Raw genomic sequence first — 21833 nt, forward strand, 5'->3', positions numbered from 1 at the left:
TTAACTTTCTGCAGAGCTGACTTGAGCTTTGGAAGATATGAAGTACTTTAGCTGTTGGTTCTTAAAGCAGTTTTTACAAAACTATTGATTAGGAATTCCTGTGTTAGTTTTTTTGTTCTTTTATATTAATCTTTCTTGATTGGTTTTTCCTTGGATTTATGAGGGGGTTCAATTATATACCGCCAGTGAAACAACTGATGTGAAATAAATATAACTTGGCAGGCTGACAACATGTGGTTTTTCTCTTCTGTTTTCGGAGAACATTCTGGCCTTCTGCTATAGAAAGATGGCAATCAAATCTGGCTAGGGTGGACTATTCTGAGAAAGTGGCCCAATAGAATAGACGGGAAGTATAAAGCTCTGAGTTAAAGGAGGCGCTGTGTCCCTTTCTCCCTGGAGGTGGCCCAGAGGAGCTTTGGATCCCTTCTCAAATGGCTACTGGAGAAGGGAAAAGTACAAGGCTTACATTCTGATCCACAGATGTCGACTGATGCATATTGAAAGAAGAGAGCGGTGGTGTAGCCAGACAGAGTTACCATCTCAGAAGGAAAAATTAAACACGTACGTACGTCCGATGATTATTTCACAAACCCTGTCTGATGTTATGACAAACTAAAATTATATTAAAATTTGAATGCCTTCTCAGTAAGGCCAGCCACAAACATTTGCCAAAACACACTCAGAAGCTTACATGAGAGCATAAGAAAAGCCATACTGGGTCAGACCAATGGTACATCTAGCCCAGTAAATTACCTGGCAGAAACCCAATTAGTAGCACCATTCTATGCTGGCAGTTTCATGGCAAGCAGTGACTTCATCCATGTTCATCTCAATAAAGACTATGGACTTTTCCTCCAGGAACTTGTCCAAAACCTTTTTTAACCCAAATATGCTAAACGCTGTCAACACATCCTCCGGAAGCAAGTTCCAGAGCTTAACTATTCTTTCAGTGAAAAGTACTTCCTGCTATTTGTTTTTAAAGTATTTCCATGCAATTTCATTGAGTGTCCCCTGGTCTTTGTACGTTTTGAATGAGTGAAAAATCGATTCACTTCCACCCACTGCGCACCACTCAGGATTTTGTAGATCTAATCATATCCCCCCTCAGCCCTCTCTTTTCCGATCTGATGAGCCCTAACCTCTTTAGCCTTTCCTCACATGGGAGGAGTTCCATCCCTTAATCATTTCGCTCAATCTTCTTTGAACCTTTTTTAATTCCAGTATATATTTTTTGTGATACGGTGACCAGAATTGAACGTAATACTCAAAGTGAGGTCGCACCATGGAGTGATGCAGAGGCATTATAATATTTTTTTGTCTTATTTTGCATCCCTCTCCTAATACTTCCTAGCATCCTGTTTGATTTCTGGCCACCGCTGCAAATTGGGCAGAAGATTTCTATGATTCTGATTATTCTTCCCAATATGCATCACTTTGCATTTGTCCACATTAAATTTCACCTCCCATTTGGATGCCCAGTCTTTCAGTTTCCTACGGTTTTCCTGCAATTTTTCACAATCTGCCTACGTTTTGACAACACTGAATAGTTTTGTGTCATCTGCAAATTTAATACCTCACTTGTTGTCCCGTTTTCCAGGTCATTTATAAATATGTTATATAGCACCAGTCCCGGTACAGATCCCTGCGGCACTCCACTATTCACCCTCCTCCATTGAGAAAAATAGCCATTTAACCCTACCCTCTGTTTTCTGTCCAATAACCAATTCTTAATCCACAGAAGAACATTGCCTACTGTCCCATGACTCTTTAATTTTCAAAGGAGTCTCTCATGAGGTACTTTGTCAAAGGCTTTCTAAAAATCTTGAAACACTACCTCAACTGGTCCACCTTTATCCACATGTTTAATCATGCCTTCAAAGAAATGAAGCAAATTAGTGAGGCAAGACTTCCCTTGGCTGAACCTATGCTGACTGTCCCATTAAACCATGTTCGTCTATGTGTTCTATAATTTCATTCTTTATAATAGTTTCCACTATTTTCCCCGGCACTGATGTCAGGCTTCCTGGATCACCCCCTGGAACCCTTTTTAAAAATCAGTGTCGCATTGGCCATCCCCCAGTCTTCAGGTACTATGGATGATTTTAATGACAGGTTTAATGAGAGGACATGAAATGAGATTGAAGGGGGGGCAGACTCAAGAAAAATGTCAGGAAGTATTTTTTCACGGAGAGAGTAGTGGATGCTTGGAATGCCCTCCCGCGGGAGGTGGTGGAAACGAAAACGGTAACGGAATTCAAACATGCGTGGGATAAACATAAAGGAATCCTGCTCAGAAGGAATGGATCCTAAGGAGCTTAGACGAGATTGGGTGGCAAAGCCGGTGGCGGGAGACGGAGATGGTGCTGGGCGGACTTATACGGTCTGTGCCAGAGCCGGTGGTGGGAGGCGGGACTGGTGGTTTGGAGGCGGGGATAGTGCTGGTCAGACTTATACGGTCTGTGCCCGGAAAAGGACAGGTACAAATCAAGGTAAGGTATACACAAAAAGTAGCACATGTGACTTTATCTTGTTGGGCAGACTGGATGGACCGTGCAGGTCTTTTTTTGCCGTCATCTACTATGTTACTATGTTACTATGTTACAGATCACTAGCAACAGATCAGCAATTTCATGTCTGAGTTCTTTCAATACCCTGAAGGGTATACTATTTATCACTCTTTAACTTGTGAATTTGGTTCAGTACATCTTCCAAGTTCACCAAAGGTTTCTTTCAGTTCCTCCACATTGTCACGCTTGAAAACCATTTCCGGTACAGGTAGATCTCTTACATCTTCTTCTGTCAAGACTGAAGCAAAGAATTCATTCAATATCTCTGCTACGGCCTTGTCCTCCCTGAGTGCTACTTTTGCTCCTTCCTGATCTAACGGTCCCACAGATTGTCTCACAGGCTTCCTGCTTCTGATATACCTGAAAAAAAATGTTACTATGAGCTTTGGTCTCTGCAGTAAGTTTTTCTTCGTATTCTCTTTTAGTCTTCTTTATCAATGCTTTGTTCTTATGTTGCATCTTATTTTCTTCATTCAGATCCTTTTCCATGTTTTGAAAGATGTTCTTTTGGCTCTAATTGCCTCTTTCACCTCACCGTTTAACCACACTGGCTGTCTTTTGCACTTTTTTCCACCTTTATTAATATGTGGAATACATCTAGTCTAGGCTTCCACGATGGTATTTTTAAACAATGCCTATGCCTAATTTAAAGTCCTAACCTCTAAAATATTTTTTTCATACACCAAAGAATCTTCAATTTGTGTAAACATATATATATTCACACAAACAGATTCTATAATCTCTTTCTTGAGGAACCCCCGATGAGAGTTTGAAGAATCTGAGGACTCCCAGGAATCCAGTTTGAGAATCACTGTTTTAGTCACTGCTCCCAGCCCCTTAATCAACTTCCAGCTAGAATAAAACCCACACAGATCAATTTTGCTTAGAATAGAGGTTCTCAACCCAGTCCTCAGGATATACCCACTCAGTCAGATTTTCAGGACATCCACCTCATATATGAAAATAAGTACATAAGCTTTGTCATACTGGGACAGACCAAAGGTCTATCAAGCCCAGCATCCTGCTTCCAACAGTTGCGAATCCAAGTTACAAGTACCTAGCAAGATCCCCAAACAGTACAATACATTTTATGATGCTTATCCTAGAAATACGAAAAAAATACAATATGTTGCAATCTCTTACGCGGGTGAGTCTCATATATATATAACGGCTAGTGTCACTTCACTCCCTCGGTGAACCTATTGCCGTAGAATGTTATAATCATAGACTCTTACCCCAACCTACCAATGTCTGAAACCTTACTAATTATTCTTTTATTCTTAACATTATATGTAAAGATCAGGCAATGTGTTACTTATCTTAGCTTGTTCCTAATGGGTGTGCTCACAAACCCTGACAGGTAGCCTGTTTCGCAATTCTTGCTTTGGTCCAAGGGGAGCGCTTCACCTCATGTCTGCTCGTAACACCTCTGGTTTCTTCAACCAGAGTGGTTACGAGCAGACATGAGGTGAAGCGCTCCCCCTTGACAAAGCAAGAATTGCGAAACAGGCTACCTGTCGGGTTTGTGAGCACACCCATTAGGAACAAGCTAAGATAAGTAACACATTGCCTGATCTTACATATAATGTTAAGAATAAAAGAATAATTAGTAAAGGTTTCAGACATTGGTAGGTTGGGGTAAGAGTCTATGATTATAACATTCTACGCAATAGGTTCACCGAGGGAGTGAAGTGACACTAGCCGTTATATATATATTGAGACTCACCCGCGTAAGAGATTGCAACATATTGTATTTTTTTCGTATTTTTTTCGTATTTTTTCGTATCCTCTACTATATTTATTAGTTTTGAATATATTTTCAGTAGAGAATGCCCTTAATTTTTGACAGTATCCTAGAAATAAGCAGTGGATTTTCCCCAGGACCATCTTAATAATGGCTTTATGGACTTTTCTTTTAGGAAGTTATCTAAACCTTTTTTAAACTCTGCTAAGCTAACTGCTTTTATCTCATTCTCTGGCAACGAATTCCAGAGTTTAATTACATATTGATGAATATTTTCACTGATATGTTTTAAATTAATTACTTTGCAACTTCATTGCGTGCCCCCTAGTCCTAGTATTTTTGGAAAGAGTAAACAAGCAATTCACATCTACCCGTTCCATTCCACTGATTGTTTTATAGACCTCTATCAAATAATGCAAATTTATCTCATACATATTCATTGTGTGTATCTTGATTAGCTGAGTGTGTCTCTAGGACTAGGTTAAGAACCACTGTTTTTAGGCTAATTTAGAGCTATTATTATGCCAGTTTTAAAATAAGCTTTTATCACAATTTTTTAAGCCTAGCTAAATGTGAATTGGGGAGCAGTAGGAGAGGTTATGTGCACAGAAATTGAAGGAGGGAAACAGGGTATGCTCCATCTGGTGGTAAGAGCTGAGTATAACACAGCTTTATTTAAACCATTTTTCTTGAAGTTGGCCCTTCTTTTGGCCTGGGTGCTGGTTTAAGTCTAAGGCTTAGACATTATGTTTTCCCGATCGGGCTGCTAGGCATCTGACACCAAAGCAATCACTGTGAATTGATAACAGTTTCTCTGCATTATTTTAAAACCGAGGCCACTCAGAGAGCAAATAAATAAGTCTATCCCCTGGCACAACAGAATGCTGGTAAACTTCCTTTTGCTTTTCTGTTGCTTTAGTCTGTCTTTCGCTGTCAAGAAAAATGAATTTCTTCACATTTATGACTAAGCAGTCCCTCTTTGGCCATTTAATTCAGCAAATAATAACAGGACTTTTGTTTCATAATTCCCAGTTGTGAATGACATGGCGGGAACAAGTACAGCTATTCCAGGGGGTGCTGTTTCAGTAATGTGCAATGGATTAAAATGTGTCATTCTTACCAGCTCATAATAGAGCCGCATTAACAGAGTCAGGCAGGAAGTAGGATTTACTCCCCAATGCCCAGAAGACAAAAGAAATGGTTTCCCATCTCTTACAAAAGTCTTAGCAAATAATTATTTCAAATCTGTGTTTTCAATGTATGAATAATAGAAAACTATATAAGTTTTAAAACATGTCTGCCAGTCCATCCCTAGTACCACAAAGAGCAAAAGTCCAGTCTCCGTTACAAGCAAAATAAGTTCAGAACCATTCTCAGAATAGACTTCAAGGGGCCCTGCAGTGCATATTAATGTGAATTGACAATGCAATGTGTGGGAGTCTCAGTACTGTAATTGCAGAGTAGTTCTAGTGTATTTATAAAAACTTTGTTTAGGATGCTGCAGGGCATTGGCAGAGCTGTTGGGGGGTGGGGTAGTACCTCAGTATTGGAATATCAGTTTGCTGCAAGGCAGGAGTGAGTTGCATTGCCAGGTCTGTATGTGGGATGTTTTTTCTACATAGGATTACCATATTTGCCCTAAGGAAAAAAGAGAACACATGCCCCACCCCCTGTCACACCCCTGCTGCGTCCCCTGTCACACCCACCCCACCCTCTGTCGCCCCCTGATCCCCCCAGAAAAAACCAGATTCCCTCTCTTCCCCCTATTTTTCCAGCCTTCCTCCACCCACATGACTCCATTCACTACCCCTCCCCTCCCCCCCTTTACCTTAGTGTGATGCCCTGGTGGTCTAGTGACCTCTTTGGGGCAGGAAAGAGCCCCCTCTTTCTTGTCCGGCGCATCTGCAGACTGTCTTTCTCCCGGCGCCAATTCAAAATGGCTACCAGAGTTGAAGCAGTGACCTTGCAAGACTTCTGCCCGTCTGCCCGCCAGCCTGCTGTTCATCCGCAAATCCGGACAAACAGGCAGGCTGGCAAAACCTGCCCGGCCGTGTCCTCAAAAAGAGGACATGTCCGGGTAAAACTGAACGTATGGTAACCCTAGTTCTATAGTAGCAAAGGATGCAGCAGGGCAGGAATGAAGAGCATTGGCAGAGCTGGGGAGAGGGGGTTTCTGCTGGAATAGCAGGTGTATTCTGCAGGGCAGGAATGAGGAGAATTGGTACAGCTGTACGTGAGGGTCTCAGTTCTGGAACAGCAGCAGAACTGTGTGTGTTTGGGGCAGGGAGCTTTATTGAACATTGTCATTATGTATACACTTTGAACACGAAAAAATATAAGCAATTATACAACCTAAAGTAAAATGTTCTGCTTCTACTGTACCACAAGAACAGATGTGGCAAAAAGGTATTTTTCTATATATGGCAAAGGTGTTATAATTCACAAATTTCAGAGAACTTTACTGGGATACTTGCTAAGCAGTGTGACTCTGTAGAGGTTCAGTGTTCCTACCAGACAGATTAGGTTAAAGGACTGTACCATCTATGTGGAGGAGTGGCCTAGTGGTTAGGGTGGTGGACTTTGGTCCTGAGGAACTGAGTTCGATTCCCGGCACAAGCAGCTCCTTGTGACTCTGGGCAAGTCACTTAACCCTCCATTGCCTGCTGCATTGAGCCTGCCATGAGTGGGGAAAAAGTGCAGAGTACAAATGTAAAAAAAAAAATATATATATATAGCACCCTCAGGAGTGGTTGGTTCCTAATCCATAGTAGCAGAGACAGCCCTAATGGCTGTGTGGACTCTCAAAGTGAAGCTGTGGCTGAAGTTTGAATTAAGAGTCACAACATTGACTACAGAACAGAGTTTCCTCTCTAGAAATTTTAGTTGTTCCACCCTTCCTCTTCAAAGAAAGGAGAAAGGTTTGCCAAGGAGGCTCCCTGTCTGTGAGACCAGGCAACCTGCCAGGTTGTAGGAGACAAGGAGATTTGGAAACCTACCTGGTACTCTGCATAGGAGAAAACAAGGAGGCTGAGAAATACCGACTCTCAGATTTGCTGAGTGGTGACAGGTGATGGAGGTCTCAACCCAATACAATGGAAGAGAGGATAGAATGAGAGTAAAGGATCCCACCGAAGGATCTCAGGTATGGAAATTCAGTTCATTAAAGACCAGGCGCTGCCCGTTTACGGAATCCATGGAAATCCAAGAACCAAATAAGGACATTGAGACTTAGGGGCCCTTTTACTAAAGCTTAGCGTACACTAATAGAAAAAGTGCCTGCTAAGTGCCGAGAAGCCTATAGGTATAAAACAGCTTCTTAACATTTAGCATGCACTAATTCTGTTAGCGCATGCTAAGCTTTAGTAAAAGGGCCCATTGGAGAAGAAAAATGTCAAGGGATCATAAACAGATATTGGATGAAGTTTCTGCACGCTCATATAGATATACCCAGAAGAAAGTGTACTCAGTGGCAGATCGTTACTATTGCACAAGTTGAATAGTAGAGTTATGTTGGAACGCCATTTAAGAGTCATCCTGTCATTTCTTTAAATAGAAGATACCCAGGTCCTGGCGGTTATCCCCTCTGCAACGGGGGTATGAGACTAAAGAGTGAGAGATGAGGACAAATCCTAGTAGTAAGTTTGGCCCCTTTATATAATTTTTTTTTTGTTACATTTGTACCCCGTGCTTTCCCACTCATGGCAGGCTCAATGTGGCAGGCAATGGAGGGTTAAGTGACTTGCCCAGAGTCACAAGGAGCTGCCTGTGCTGGGAATTGAACTCAGTTCCTCAGGACCAAAGTCCACTACCCTAACCACTAGGCCACTCCTCCAGTGGCCTAAGATGGAACATAAAATTGATTGTTACAAAGCTTAATTTGCCTGCTGAAATTAATATGGTATAAATTCACTATTGAGATACATGTTTGCATGGATGAGGTTTGGGTGTCTGTGAACATTTCCATGGGTTCATTTTTGTGGGTACCTGTTACATTAACATTTTCTACTTCCGTAAACTCTGTAGCTCACAAAGGACTTTTCTCAAGTCTATGAAAATAATCTTTCATGAATGAGGCTCTGAATGTTCCATCAGGATTAGAGGTCAGTCATTCATGGCCCCAAAGCTACTGGATACTTTTAGCACCTCTTCCCTGGCATTCCTTAGGTTCCTGATTATTGGTGCTTGGCTCTTGTCCCATAATTTCAAGTGATATATTAAGGGAATTTCAGCGAGGGCACAAGACTCTGAATGCACCAGCTGACAATCCTGTAGGAATTTCTGCGTCCAGTTTGCACCTGTTCATAAAGCCTGGCAGTAAGTCAAGCAGTTAATGAGTTTATACAGTACATAGATGAGATCAGTTAAATATTCATCAGTGTTTAGCTAAAGCAAAGTTTATTTATTTATTTAAAGATTTATAGTCTGCTCATTTTACTGAACAGGTAACTGCACATACATAATCTGGAAAATGAAAACAAAATAAAAGGCTGGCCAATTCAAAGTGATTGTGATAACCGTATCATCCACTCTCCAAACATAGGTAGTCCCCCATCATTTACCTGTAATTTTGCTATTCCGCCCTATGGCAGTCTTCAGTAAAACCCCATAATAATCTCTCACATTGAGAAGGCCGGCTTAAACAACCAGCCTTTGAACTTCTTTCTAACATCTGTAATACTCTCAATTTTTGTCAGTCCTGTGGTTAAGCATTCCATCCAACTGGTCTCACAACTGAAAAAGCACAAGCATGTGCTTCAGCCCGATGACACTATCTGAGTGATGTAACTAATGGGAGCTTTCTGATCCCAGTGATCAGGTGGGCCTGTACATTTTCATGACAATACGGGGAGGCATTTCTACTCAACATATGATGGATCAGATTTCAAATGTGATTTTCCAGGCCTCAGGCAGCCATTGTAATTCTATTAAACACGGAGTGATATGTTCGTAATGAAATGTTCCTGACAGTAGCCTTGTTGCCGCTACATTCTAAACTTCCTGCAGGTCTTGCATGGCCATCTTAGGCAACCCCAAAATACAATGAGTTACAGTAGTCCAACTTAGTAATAACCAAAGCAGGATTATATTGTAGGCCACTTCGGTTTGTCATATCCCTAACTAAACAACTTCTGGAGAACCAGAAACTTTAGGTCTATCTAATATCATCAACTCGGTTTTGCTCAGGTTAATGGCCAGATGGTTTTTGCTCATCCATTCTTCTGTCACTGTCAAACACTTTGCTACTTTTGGCAGAGAACCTGCCAAGTCATGGACAATTGATATGAAATTTGTATATCATCTGTGGATATTCTATAATGTATATCACAGTTTGCTAATAACTTATCTATAGGCACTTTATTTATTTCTTTATTGCATTTGTATCCCACATTTCCCCACCTCTTTACAATAGATCATGAATAGTGGAAATATATTAGAAAATACATATTTAGTGTTATAGGAGGGTCTTGGTCAACATAATGATAAAGCATGATAGTAGTATTACAAGAAGATATTATAAGACAGTCCTGAATATCTGTGGAGGAGTTGTGTGTATTCACATTGGTTGATCTTTGTGGTATGCCTTGTTAAAGAGATGGGTCTTCAGTAGTTTGTGGAAGCTCGTTAGTTCGTGGATCATTTTTAAGTTGCGCGGCAATGCGTTCCATAACTGTGTGCTCAAGCAGGTAAAGTTTGACGCGTGCATTAGTTTGTATTTTAGACCTTTGCAGTTGGGGAAGTGCAGATTGAGGAATGTGCAGGATGATCTTTTGGCATTCCTGAGTGGTAAGTCTATCAGATCTGCCATGTAGGCTGGTGCATCTCCGTGAATGATTTTGTGAACTAGGGAGCATATTTTGAACGTGAAGCATCCTTTAAGTGGGAGCCAGTGTAGTTTTTCTTGTAGGGGTTTAGCACTTTCATATTTTGTTTTACCGAATATGAGTCTAGCTGCAGTGTTCTGGGCTGTCTGAAGTTTCTTGATTATTTGCTCTTTACAGCCGGCTTACAGTGCGTTGCAATAGTCCAGATGACTGAGCACCATTGATTTTCCCTCTAAGTGGACCAGGAGTCCTCCACCTTCAGTTCTGCCAGTGGTGGTGGTGGGGGGGGGGGGGTGGGGTTCTGTTTTACTATCACATTTTCAATAGTGAGGGACAGGCAAGCTGTGCAACACTCCGAGGGACCTGTCTGTCCCTAGTGACTGAAAACACAATATTGAAATACCACTCCCCACTGGAAGCACTGCAGTTGGAAGGCTCCTGCTCAGCTTAGAGGGAGCAATATCTATAATTGCCAGGTATAGGCTAAAAAGCATCACAGACAAGGGGCAGAACTCTGGGGAGCCCCAATAGTCAAGGAGTGGCCTAGTAGTTAGAGCACCAGTCTTGACATCCAGAGGTGGCCAGTTCAAATCCGGCTGCTGCATCTTGGGATCTTGGGCAAGTCACTTAACCCTCTATTGCCTCAGGTACAAAATTAGACTGTGAGCCCTCCAGGGACAGAGAAATACCCAATGTAACTCACCTTGAGCTACTATTGAAAAAAGGTGTGAGCAAAATCCAAATATATAAATAAATAAGGTGTCCTTGGATGACCAATTACTGTGTATGAAAACTTGTTGACATCTATCCAAGAGACAGGGGTGTAGCCAGACACCCAATTTTGGGTGGGGCTGGGCCCAAGATGGGTGGGCAGAAGAACTCTGCCTTGTCCCACAAGTGATTTGGTCTCTCCTTCTCTCGCCTGCACGCCATATGGTCTCTCAAACATCCCTCCTCCCCTGCATACCTTTTAAATAGCAGATTTTCACTGGCAGTGAGCAGCAACTAATACACACTGCTCATGTTGGCCCTACAGTCTTCCCTCTGATGCAACTTCCTGTTTCTGGGAATACATCAGAGGGAAGGCTGTGGGGCTGGTGCGAGCAGTATGTATCAGTCGCTGCTCACTGCAGCCGAAGATCTGCTATTTATTTATTTTTGTTACATTTGTACCCCGCGCTTTCCCACTCATGGCAGGCTCAATGCGGCAGGCAATGGAGGATTAAGTGACTTGCCCAGAATCACAAGGAGCTGCCTGTGCCGGGAATCAAACTCACTTCCTCAGGACCAAAGTCCACCACCCTAACCACTAGGCCACTCCTCCAGGAGGGACAGTTGTTGGGGGTTTTCGGCTGGTGGGGCTTGGGGATCCCTGCCAGCCACATCATAGGTATGCTGCTACTGGGTGGGCCTGAGCCCAAAGTGGGTGGGCCTGGGCCCACCCTTGCCTACACCACTGCCAAGAGAAAAGATCAAAACCACACTAGGACCTTCTGGGAAGTCACTTAACCCTCCATTGCCCCTGGTACAAATAGTACCTGAATATAATATGTAAACTGCTTTGAATGTAGTTGCAAAAAACCACAGAAAGGCGGCATATCAAGTCCCATGTCCCTTTCCCTATTTGAGATTCTACATGGAATGCTGCTACTATTGGAGATTCTAGATGGAATGTTGCTACTATTGGAGATTCTAGATGGAAAGTTGCTACTATTGAGATTCTGTTGCTACTATTTGAGATTCTACATGGAATGTTGGTATTCCACTAGCAACATTCCATGTAGAAGCCTGCCTTTGCAGATCAGCAACGCAGCCACACAGGCTTCTGTTTCTGTGAGTCTGACGTCCTGCACGTAGGTGCAGGACGTCAGACTCACAGAAACAGAAGCCTGCGCGGCCGCATTGCTGATCTGCAAGGGCAGGCTTCTACATGGAATGTTGCTAGTGGAGGAGTAGCCCAGTGGTTAGTGCAGTGACTTTGATCCTGGGGAACTGGGTTCAATTCCCACTGCAGCTCCTTGTGACTCTGGGTAAGTCACTTAACCCTCCATTGCCCCTGGTACAAATAGTACCTGAATATAATATGTAAACTGCTTTGAATGTAGTTGCAAAAAACCACAGAAAGGCGGCATATCAAGTCCCATTTCCCTTTCCCTATTTGAGATTCTACATGGAATGTTGCTACTATTGGAGATTCTAGATGGAAAGTTGCTACTATTGAGATTCTGTTGCTACTATTTGAGATTCTACATGGAATGTTGCTACTATTGGAGATTCTAGATGGAAAGTTGCTACTATTGAGATTCTGTTGCTACTATTTGAGATTCTACATGGAATGTTGGTATTCCACTAGCAACATTCCATGTAGAAGCCTGCCTTTGCAGATCAGCAACGCAGCCACACAGGCTTCTGTTTCTGTGAGTCTGACGTCCTGCACGTAGGGAACTGGGTTCAATTCCCACTGCAGCTCCTTGTGACTCTGGGTAAGTCACTTAACCCTCCATTGCCCCTGGTACAAAATAAGTAGCTGAATATATGTAAACCGCTTTGAATGCAGTTGAAAAACCTCAGAAAGGCAGTATATCAAGTCCCAGTTCCCTTTCTCTTTCCCTGTCATTTCTATGGCTTTAAGATGAGACAGCTAAATTGCATGATTCAGTGCTGAAAGCAACAAGATGTTAGTCAAGACCAGAATAAAATTCTGGCCATAATCAAAACCCTGATGCATATCTTAAACGCTGGATAATAACAGAGTTGCTGTGCTATGACTTTGCCCAAAACTGAACTGGTAGGGATCCAGTAAACTATTTTAATCTATGAATTCAGATAACTGTGTCAATGCAGCCTTCTCAAGTACGTTTGCCAGAAAAAGGCAGATACAGAACTGGCCAGTAGTTTGATAATTCCTTGGGGTTTATAGATTCTGTTCTAATCAATGGCCAATACTGGCATGTTTCAATGATTGTGGTACACAGTCCATCAAAAAAGGTGCATAAACTAATTTCATTACAACTAGCCAATATTTCTTGTTTTAAAGCTTTCAAAGTTACCAGACATCATAAATTGAGTGAGCATGGTTTCAAGTTCAGAGAGTTGACAATAGATGTTACAATCCAATTTATTCTCAACAACCTTCATGCAATACCATAATTTATTTTTCTTTACCATGTATGTATGCACACGGTATATGTATATACCATGATCTGTTCCATGTATGTTACCATGTATGTATGCACCTTAATGCAATACCATTTATAATTCTGTTACCCGGAAATGGCAACCGCCATTAAGGCAAATGTAAGCCACATTGAGCCTGCAAGTTGGTGGGAAAATGTGGGATACAAATGCTATAAATAAATAGATAGATAGATAGATAGATAGATAGATAGAGACTACATTATTCAGTGCTACCCCTTCAAACTGTCTCCATATGGCCTCCAATTCGATCAGCAAATCAGCAATAGTTAGCAGCATATCCTTAAAGAACTGTGAAATCTTATTAACCTTATCCCCAAAACAGGTTGCAAAATCTTTACAATGTATTTCTTCTTGAGTACAAAAATCTTCCTTTAAACACAAACAATTCTAATTTTATCCTGATAAAGTCTAGACCTACTATTACCCACAGTTTTCCTGTATGTAATCAAATGCTCTTCGTTCAAAAATTTCCTCAGCGTCTCTTATTTACTTCTTTCCCTTCAAATCTCTACTGAACTACGGGGTTGTTTTTGTTGCATGTGAGGTAATGTGTATAGCTGCCGCCCAATTCAAAGAGTTTCTCAAGGAGGAAATCCAGAAATCCACTCCCTCAGCCTCATCAGTAAAAGATATTTCCTGCAATTGGGATATCCAAACATCCTGTAATTTCTTAACATCTATACAACCATGACTTTCTTTCTTATTTCGCCTATTACATCTTCATCTATTAATATATTCAAGCTGAACTGTAAGCCATAATGACTCAACCAAGGTACAAGAAATCTTAACACATCTATTTTGCATAAGGTTCTCAAAAGAATCTATCTTAAAAAGATGAAGCCTAAAGCATGGCCAGCCATGTGAGTTGATCCTTGAACCAATTGCTTAAACCCCAATGCAATCCTGGACTGGAAACATTTTGTGGATCTAAATCTATATGTAAATTTGAAATCTCCCAAGATGATTCCTTTACTCCAGTTAATCTCAGAGGCTACCAATGTTTCCAGCAATGAAGAACAACAGTACAGTTAGCACTTAACAGTCCTGGAATACAGTCCTCAAGACATATCAACCAGCATTTCCCTCATTAAGCACAAGATTTCAAACTGGCTACGACTCTCTAAGGCACTTTTTACAAGCTTTAAAGATTTCTTAAAAACCACCAGAACATCACCACCTCTCTGTGAAGTACAACACTCCATTTCCCTTGCACATTAAGGGGGGACAACAGTGGTTTATCAATAATATATATCAGTCAGCGAGTCAAGATCTGGTTATACGAATTACATCAAATTTTGTTTTAAGAATTAAATCATAAATGGCTGTTACCCAGTTCCGAATAGATCTTGCATTAATTAAAGTAACCTTTAACACAGCGACGGGTGGGGAACCTGGACTCAGTGGTGGGACTTCGGTTTCAAGCCACTTGGGATCCTTTTTTGCTACTTTGACTTCTCCTGCAAGGAGCAGGATTCTGAACTGTTGATTGGAGTTTTTTTTTTTCTTTCTTCTTTTCTTTTCCCCGGCCAGTCCCTCAGGGGAGCAAGAATGGGGGTGGGAGAAGGGGGGACGACTAGTTTTCTTAGGATGGAATATTTGCATTGATCCTTCCCTGTTGTGCATTTCTTGGAAGCACTGTGCTTGCTTACCATTGTTTTGTTTGTTTCTTCTGTTAACGCACTTAATAAAAATGACTTACACATAAAATAGCCTTTAACAATTCCATACTAAGGGCCTCTTCTATCAAGCCATGCTAGTGGCTCCTGGTGCGGTAATGCCGACAAAGCCCATTCATTTTGAATGGGTTCCGTCGGCATTGCCGTGCGGGAACCATTAGTGCGATGAAACTACAGTGTAGTAAATTTAAAACAAATCATAGAAAATGTTTCTTCACCCAACGCATAATTAAACTCTGGAATTCATTGCCAGAGAACGTGGTGAAGGCGGTTAGCTTAGCAGAGTTTAAAAAGGGGTTACACGGTTTCCTAAAGAACAAGTCCATAAACCACTATTAAATGGATGGGAAAAATCCACAATTCCAGAAATAACATGTATAGAATGTTTGTACGTTTGGGAAGCTTGCCAGGTGCCCTTGGCCTGGATTGGCCGCTGTCGTGGACAGGATGCTGGGCTCGATGGACCCTTGGTCTTTTCCCAGTGTGGCATTACTTATGTACTTATGATAAAAGAGGCCCTTAGTTCTACTACTACTTATCATTTCTATAGCGCTACAAGACGTACGCAGCGCTATACACTTGAACATGAAGAGACAGTCCCTGCTCGACAGAGCTTACAATCTAATTAGGACAGACAAACAGGACAAATAAGAGATAAGGGAATTACTAAGGTGGGAATGATAAAATATGGGTACTGAACAGGTGAGTAAGGGTTAGGAGTTAAAAGCAGCATCAAAAAGGTGGTCCGTAGGTAGGTAGTTATTAGGAGTGCAGTGGAAGTCATGCTTTTATCACACCTTCACTTCCCATGGAAGCGACTAACCTACGGTAGTTCAGTATCACAGGTTAGTCACTCCCATAGTACATGAATAATGCTGCATGCAGTCAACCTCACAACCACCCTCACAACCACAACCTCACACTTTCTGCTTCTTAAAGGAGCCAGCCAAAGTGCCAATGCCCCCCTCCTGCCCCAAAGATTCCCCATCCACAAATGTCCCCCCCCCCCACCCAAGGCCTACTTTTTAGTAATTTCTGGTGTCTACTGAGGTAAGAGCAAAAGCTATCGCCAGTCACTCCTGTCCTTTGTCAAAGCTGGGTTCAAAATAGTACCAGTGACCCCTAGCAGTAGTCTTGCAGTACTACCGCTAGGAGTCAAGCTGCAGTACAAGGGCTTGTTGTAGCTGATAGGGAATTTTGTTCCCATAGATATCGTACAATGCACAAGCTGCAGCATGGGAAGGTGGGCTTTCCAGTGGTTTCCAGTAACAGCACAATGCCAAAAAAAATAGAAAAAAATAAACAAACCTCCTGATGCAGTTTATAGTTCACAGCTGGGAACAGAACCGGAGATTCAGTCCTGAGACTGAAAGACGAGAGCTCTGGGACCACAAGTAAACAAGCACTTCCCATCCCTGGGGGAACTTTGTACCCTTAACCAGCAATCAAGTCTTGCGCATTTGAACTGTCCATGGACCACTCTCTACCACGTATGCTACACAACATATAGCAGGGAAAAAAAAGACTAAACAAACAGCTTCAGGCAGGAAGGTACTGGCAGAGTAAAACTGTTTGCACAGACAATTTCGGAGAGTTTAAACCAAACAACCAGGGGAGACACACAGGGTTAGAAATGCTTTCTGAGCATATGTTGGCAGTAGCAAAGTTATCTTCTGTTTCCAAATGGAGTGTTAGATGAGTGATACTCAGCCCTTGGGCTCCATATTAAGAAAACTGCTGATCAGACATTTCATGATCCAACCAAACCCATTGCTTTAGGATCCTTTAATCAGGTTTCACTGTCTAGCACTTACAGCTAGAACAAGTTCATATATATATATATATACCGTATTTTTCGGACTATAAGACGCACTTTTTTCCCCAAAATTTGGGAGGAAAATGGGGGGTGCGTCTTATAGTCCGAAGGTAGCGAGTTTTGGATCGCCGTCCCCTACTTACGCGATGCCATGTTCCCTGGTGGTCTAGTGACGTCGGGGCAGGAAAGAGCCCCCTCTTTCCTGCCCATCGCGCTGCTCTCCGTGCTCCTGACTGCTTCCTGACGGTCTCGGCGATATTCAAAATGGCCACCGAGACCACCAGGGAACATGGCATTGCGTAAGTAGGGGACGGCGATCCAAAACTCGGACAAGACGCACCGGAGCACCTAGGTTTTAGAGGAGGGAAAAAGGAAAATTTTTTTTTCCTATTTCCCTCCTCTAAAATCTAGGTGCGTCTTATGGTCCGGTGCGTCTTATAGTCCGAAAAATACGGTATATATATATATATATATATATATATATATATATACCAGGATGCAATGGGTACTTTGCTCCAACTATTAAAGCTTGGGATGATGATCTGCCCTAACTTCCATGCTACCAGAGGGCTCAGATCATGCTAAACCTCGTGGCCTTACCTCCCAGAAACGCCACAAGATCATCCCGCAAATTTCTCAACCTGCACTTCCCCAGCTGTAAAGGACTAAAATACAAGCTGATGCATGCCACTACCTTCTCTTACATGAGCACGCAGCTATGGAATGCACTACCTACAGACCTGAAAACAATCGATGAAACAACTATCTTTCGCAAATCTCTGAAGACATATTTCTTCAACAAAGCCTACAATGAGAACCGATAACCTCACTAATCCACCTCAGCAACCCAGTTCCTGATTATCTAATTATCTCAGCCAGAGCAGCAGAAGAACCTAACAGTATATTTGGATGTATCAGAAGAGGTCTCACCAGCACAAAAACTTGTGTTAAGTCACTAGTGAGACCCCATGTTGAGTCCTGTGTTTGGTTCTGGAGGTCATTCTTACTGCAGACATTGAAAGGAAAGATGCAATCCAGAGAAGGGCTACTGCAATGGTGCAGGGCCTGCAACACAAACCCTACACTAGGAGGCTTATGAAATAAAAACTGTACTCACTGGAAGACAGAAATGAAAGGGGGATATCATAGAAATTGCAAATATTAGCAAATTTAGCATGTGACCCTGGTCCCAAAACTGTGTCCAGATGTGCCAAGGGTGGCCCGTCCCAAAGAAAGAAATATACTCCTCCAACTGAAGGCCAAAGAATGAGATGTTCCAGTGATGCATCTGGAGCAGAGCCAGAACAAGGGTATTGAGCACCCTAGGTGAATTTCAGTCTTTAGCTCCCTCTCCCCTCAATTAATTTTCCAGTCCTTAGCCTGTCGACTCCCCTCTCCACGATTTTGATAAATATCAGGCTGATGGTTCCTTGAGTTTGGGCAGCTGTTTTGCTTTGACTGCAGCTGCTTCTTGCTGCTCCCTTAGAAGCTGCCACCCTAGGTGCTACCTAGTCTTGCCTAATAGTAAGACCGGCCCTGATCCCAGAATATATATATCTGTCCCCTTTTGGCCTCAATCTTACCCCCTCCCTAGCACCTTTCTTTGCCCTCAATCACTCCCACATCACCCCCAATACGCCCCTTGGTTGCAGTCCCCTCATCCATTCCTTGGCCTCAATCACTCTCTCCACTCCTCCCCTCATTGGCCTCAATAACCTCCTTTTCCAGTCCTCTCCTCAGCCATTCTCCCCACCTCATTTCCAATAATGGATTCCTGCTACCTCCAGGCATGTCTTTACCAGTGTGGCTTGAGAAACTCCGCCAGCTCCTCTGCTACTCTTGTCTTTAATGCATGAGAGGAGAGGCTGTTTGCATGGGAGTGTAAAAGCCACATGTGCTTCACATGTCCCTTAAGACCTCTATAGTAAAAGCTGACAGCTGTGGGCTGAATATTGACCAGACCTATTTCTTTGACTCAGTCTTTACTAAGGAGGATACTGGGGTTATACCCACAATGGAAACATTTTATGGTGATGACTCAGAACAACTAAAGCACATTTCTGGAAGTCTAGAAGATGTAACAGATGAAACTGACACCCTAAAAAGTGACAAATCACCAGAACCAGATGGTATTCTTCCTAGAGTCCTGAAAAAGCTCAAACATTAAATTTCTAAACTGTTACTAGTAATCTGTAACCTATCATTCAAAATGGCCATGATACCTAAGGACTGTAGGGTGGCCAATATAACCCCATTAAAAAAAATAAGACTGTAGAATGATCTTGAAAACTATAGACCGGTGAGCTTTTTAAAAACTTTTCTAATACAGCTAGAAGCATAACAACTGTTGACAATCTCTCAGGGAAGTTTGAACATTCTCATAGTACAATCAATACTTCATGAATGAAACCTTTCATTGCAAACATTTCTTTGCTTTAGGTTACTGATGGTATGTTGCCTATTAACTACTGTTTTAACTTAAATAATGCACATAACCCTCTCACTAATCTACTATTGAATTACATAGGAGACTTCAGATGCTTAACCTTTCATTGTTAATGCTCTGACTAACTTTATAGGGTTAATGCCTTCAATATCCCACATAGAACTATTTTGCTCGTACTGTGGATATCAGGCTAGCTCGTCACTAGACAAAAAACCTCCAAATTTAACGCTGCTAATTTTGTGTTTCTATGTTGTATTATATTCAAAAAGATTAGTAGCACTTATCTGAGCTGTTAGCAACAGTCTGTCAGGGGATGCTCATTTTACAGCAAGCTTCTGTTTCGCAATAAGCTTCTTTAGGAGCGATGTCCTCTGCCGTGCTGAATGCTGTAGCAGTATTTTGCCTGAGTCCTGTCTGGAGCACATTTACAAAAGCGGCAGCCATTTTGTAAATGTGCCTATGAGGTGATGCTTCAATATCATGTGTTCATTTGCAAGGGGACAGATGGTACCACCACCCCCTCCCCCTTCGGCAGAAGTGAGGGTGGAGGACTCCTGCACAGCAGTGGCGTAGCCACAGGTGGGCTTGGGTGGGCCGGGGCCCATCCACTTAGGGCTTAGGCCCATTCAACAGTAGCACATGGTAATGAAAATGCTGCTCTCCACAATACTGGCACCTTCGCATGCTCAGTTTTCAGCGCATGCCTGCTGCAGACTATCAAGGTGGAGACTGGAGAGAAGCATTTTCCCACCATCTGAGATATTTTTTTGGTGTGGGAGTGGGGGAGAGAACATTTGGTGCCCACCCACTTCTTGCCTAGGCCCACCCAAAATCTGCTGTCTGGCTACGCCCCTGCTGCACAGTTTAGAGGGAACATTGGTTCTTGGAGGAAAAGTACAGTAAAAAAAATTAGTAGCCAGAGAGAATTGGGAAAGCCTTGATATCAGCTGTGAGAAATAGATCTACTTTTTGGGATCTGTAACCCGAACTGGCCATCATTAGAGACTTGATGGACCTTGGTATGGCTCAGCATGGCTTTTCTTATGTTCCACTTTTTAACTAGTTCCTAATACACAACAGGACACTGCCTCCTATCCCAGGACTTTTTAATTTCCTCAGGAGTCTCTCTAGTGGGTCTTTGTCAAACGCTTTCAGAAAATTCAGATATACTACATCAACTGGCTCAACTTTATCTACATGTTTGTTTACACTTTCAAAAAATCAATTATTGCAGGTGGGTGACATAAGACGTCCCTTGTTTAAACCCATGTTGGCTTTGTCCTGTTAAACCACGACTGTCTATATGTTTAGTAATATTGTTCTTTTGTAGTTTTCTGGATCACCACCGGAGCCCTTATTAAAAAGGGGCATGCGATGAAACTACAGTGTAGTAAATTTAAAACAAATAGGAGAAAATGTTTCTTCACCCAATGCGTACTTAAACTCTGGAATTCGTTGCCGGAGAACGTAGTGAAGAAGGTTAGCTTGGCAGAGTTTAAAAAGGGGTTGGACGGTTTCCTAAAGGACAAGTCCATAAACTGCTACTAAATGGACTTGGGAAAAATTCACAATTTCGGGAATAACGTGTATAAAATGTTTGTACGTTTGGGTAGCTTGCCAGGTGCCCTTGACCTGGATTGGCCGCTGTCGTGGACAGGATGCTGGGCTCGATGGACCCTTGGTCTTTTCCCAGTATGGCATTACTTATGTACTTATGTACGTTGGCCATCCTTCAATCTTTAGGTACCATGTGGGATTTTTTTTTAATTCTTTATTTATAATTTCCAAATTTTAACATTACAAAAGAATCTTGTTTCAGAAAAACAGACAAGAAATGAACTTAGGATTATATCATCCCTAGAAAACATTGTAACAATCTTAAATTTAAATATCTTCTTTAAATCACAAATGAGCAAGATAAAGGGGGGCATGTTTAGAAATAAAGGGGAAATTTAACAAATAAGATTTATATCAAGAATAGACTTAACACGCATTTTCTATCCTACTTTAACTTCTTTATCAGTTGGTGGAAACCACAGACAATTAATGCTTCCTAGAATCAAGAAACACTCTTAACTGTTCTGGCTGAAAGTATATATATTTTAAACCTTCATATTTCGGGACACATTTACTAGGATAGTTCAAAAAGAACGAGGCTCCCATATCTTGGATTTCCTTTCTCATACTCAAAAACAATTTTCTAATTTCCTGTGTCTGCTTTGTAACATCTTGATAAACACGTACTGTTTTACCATAAAATAAATCATTCATTTTCCAAAAGTATAATTTTTTTACCGCATCTACATCCTGTTGAAAAACAAATCGAACAAGTAAAGTCATTCTTTCTGATTGTTCTGATATAGAAACTTCCAACAGTTCAGATACATTTAAAGTTGTTTTTCCATCATTTCCTATTGGTTTACCATTTGAAGACAGTCCTTCCGAGAGAGTTTTATTTTGTATGTAGTAAATTTTGTTTACCGGAGGTAAAGCTTCTGAGGAATATTTCAATATTTCAATCAAATATTTTTTAAAGGCATCTAACGGTGATATCCCTATTTCTC

General features: G+C 41.8%; 1 long non-coding RNA gene across 1 annotated transcript; it reads left to right on the forward strand.

Annotated features, from left to right (window-relative positions):
* The first annotated feature begins 833 nt into the window (after window positions 1-833).
* Window positions 834-17189, forward strand: LOC115482500. The gene is made up of 3 exons (XR_003944095.1): window positions 834-924; window positions 2191-2193; window positions 17176-17189. It is a non-coding gene; the product is annotated as an uncharacterized LOC115482500 (long non-coding RNA).
* Window positions 17190-21833: the final 4644 nt, after the last annotated feature.

This window comes from Microcaecilia unicolor, chromosome 13, assembly GCF_901765095.1.
Source record: "Microcaecilia unicolor chromosome 13, aMicUni1.1, whole genome shotgun sequence".
NCBI classification, from domain to species: Eukaryota; Metazoa; Chordata; class Amphibia; order Gymnophiona; family Siphonopidae; genus Microcaecilia; species Microcaecilia unicolor.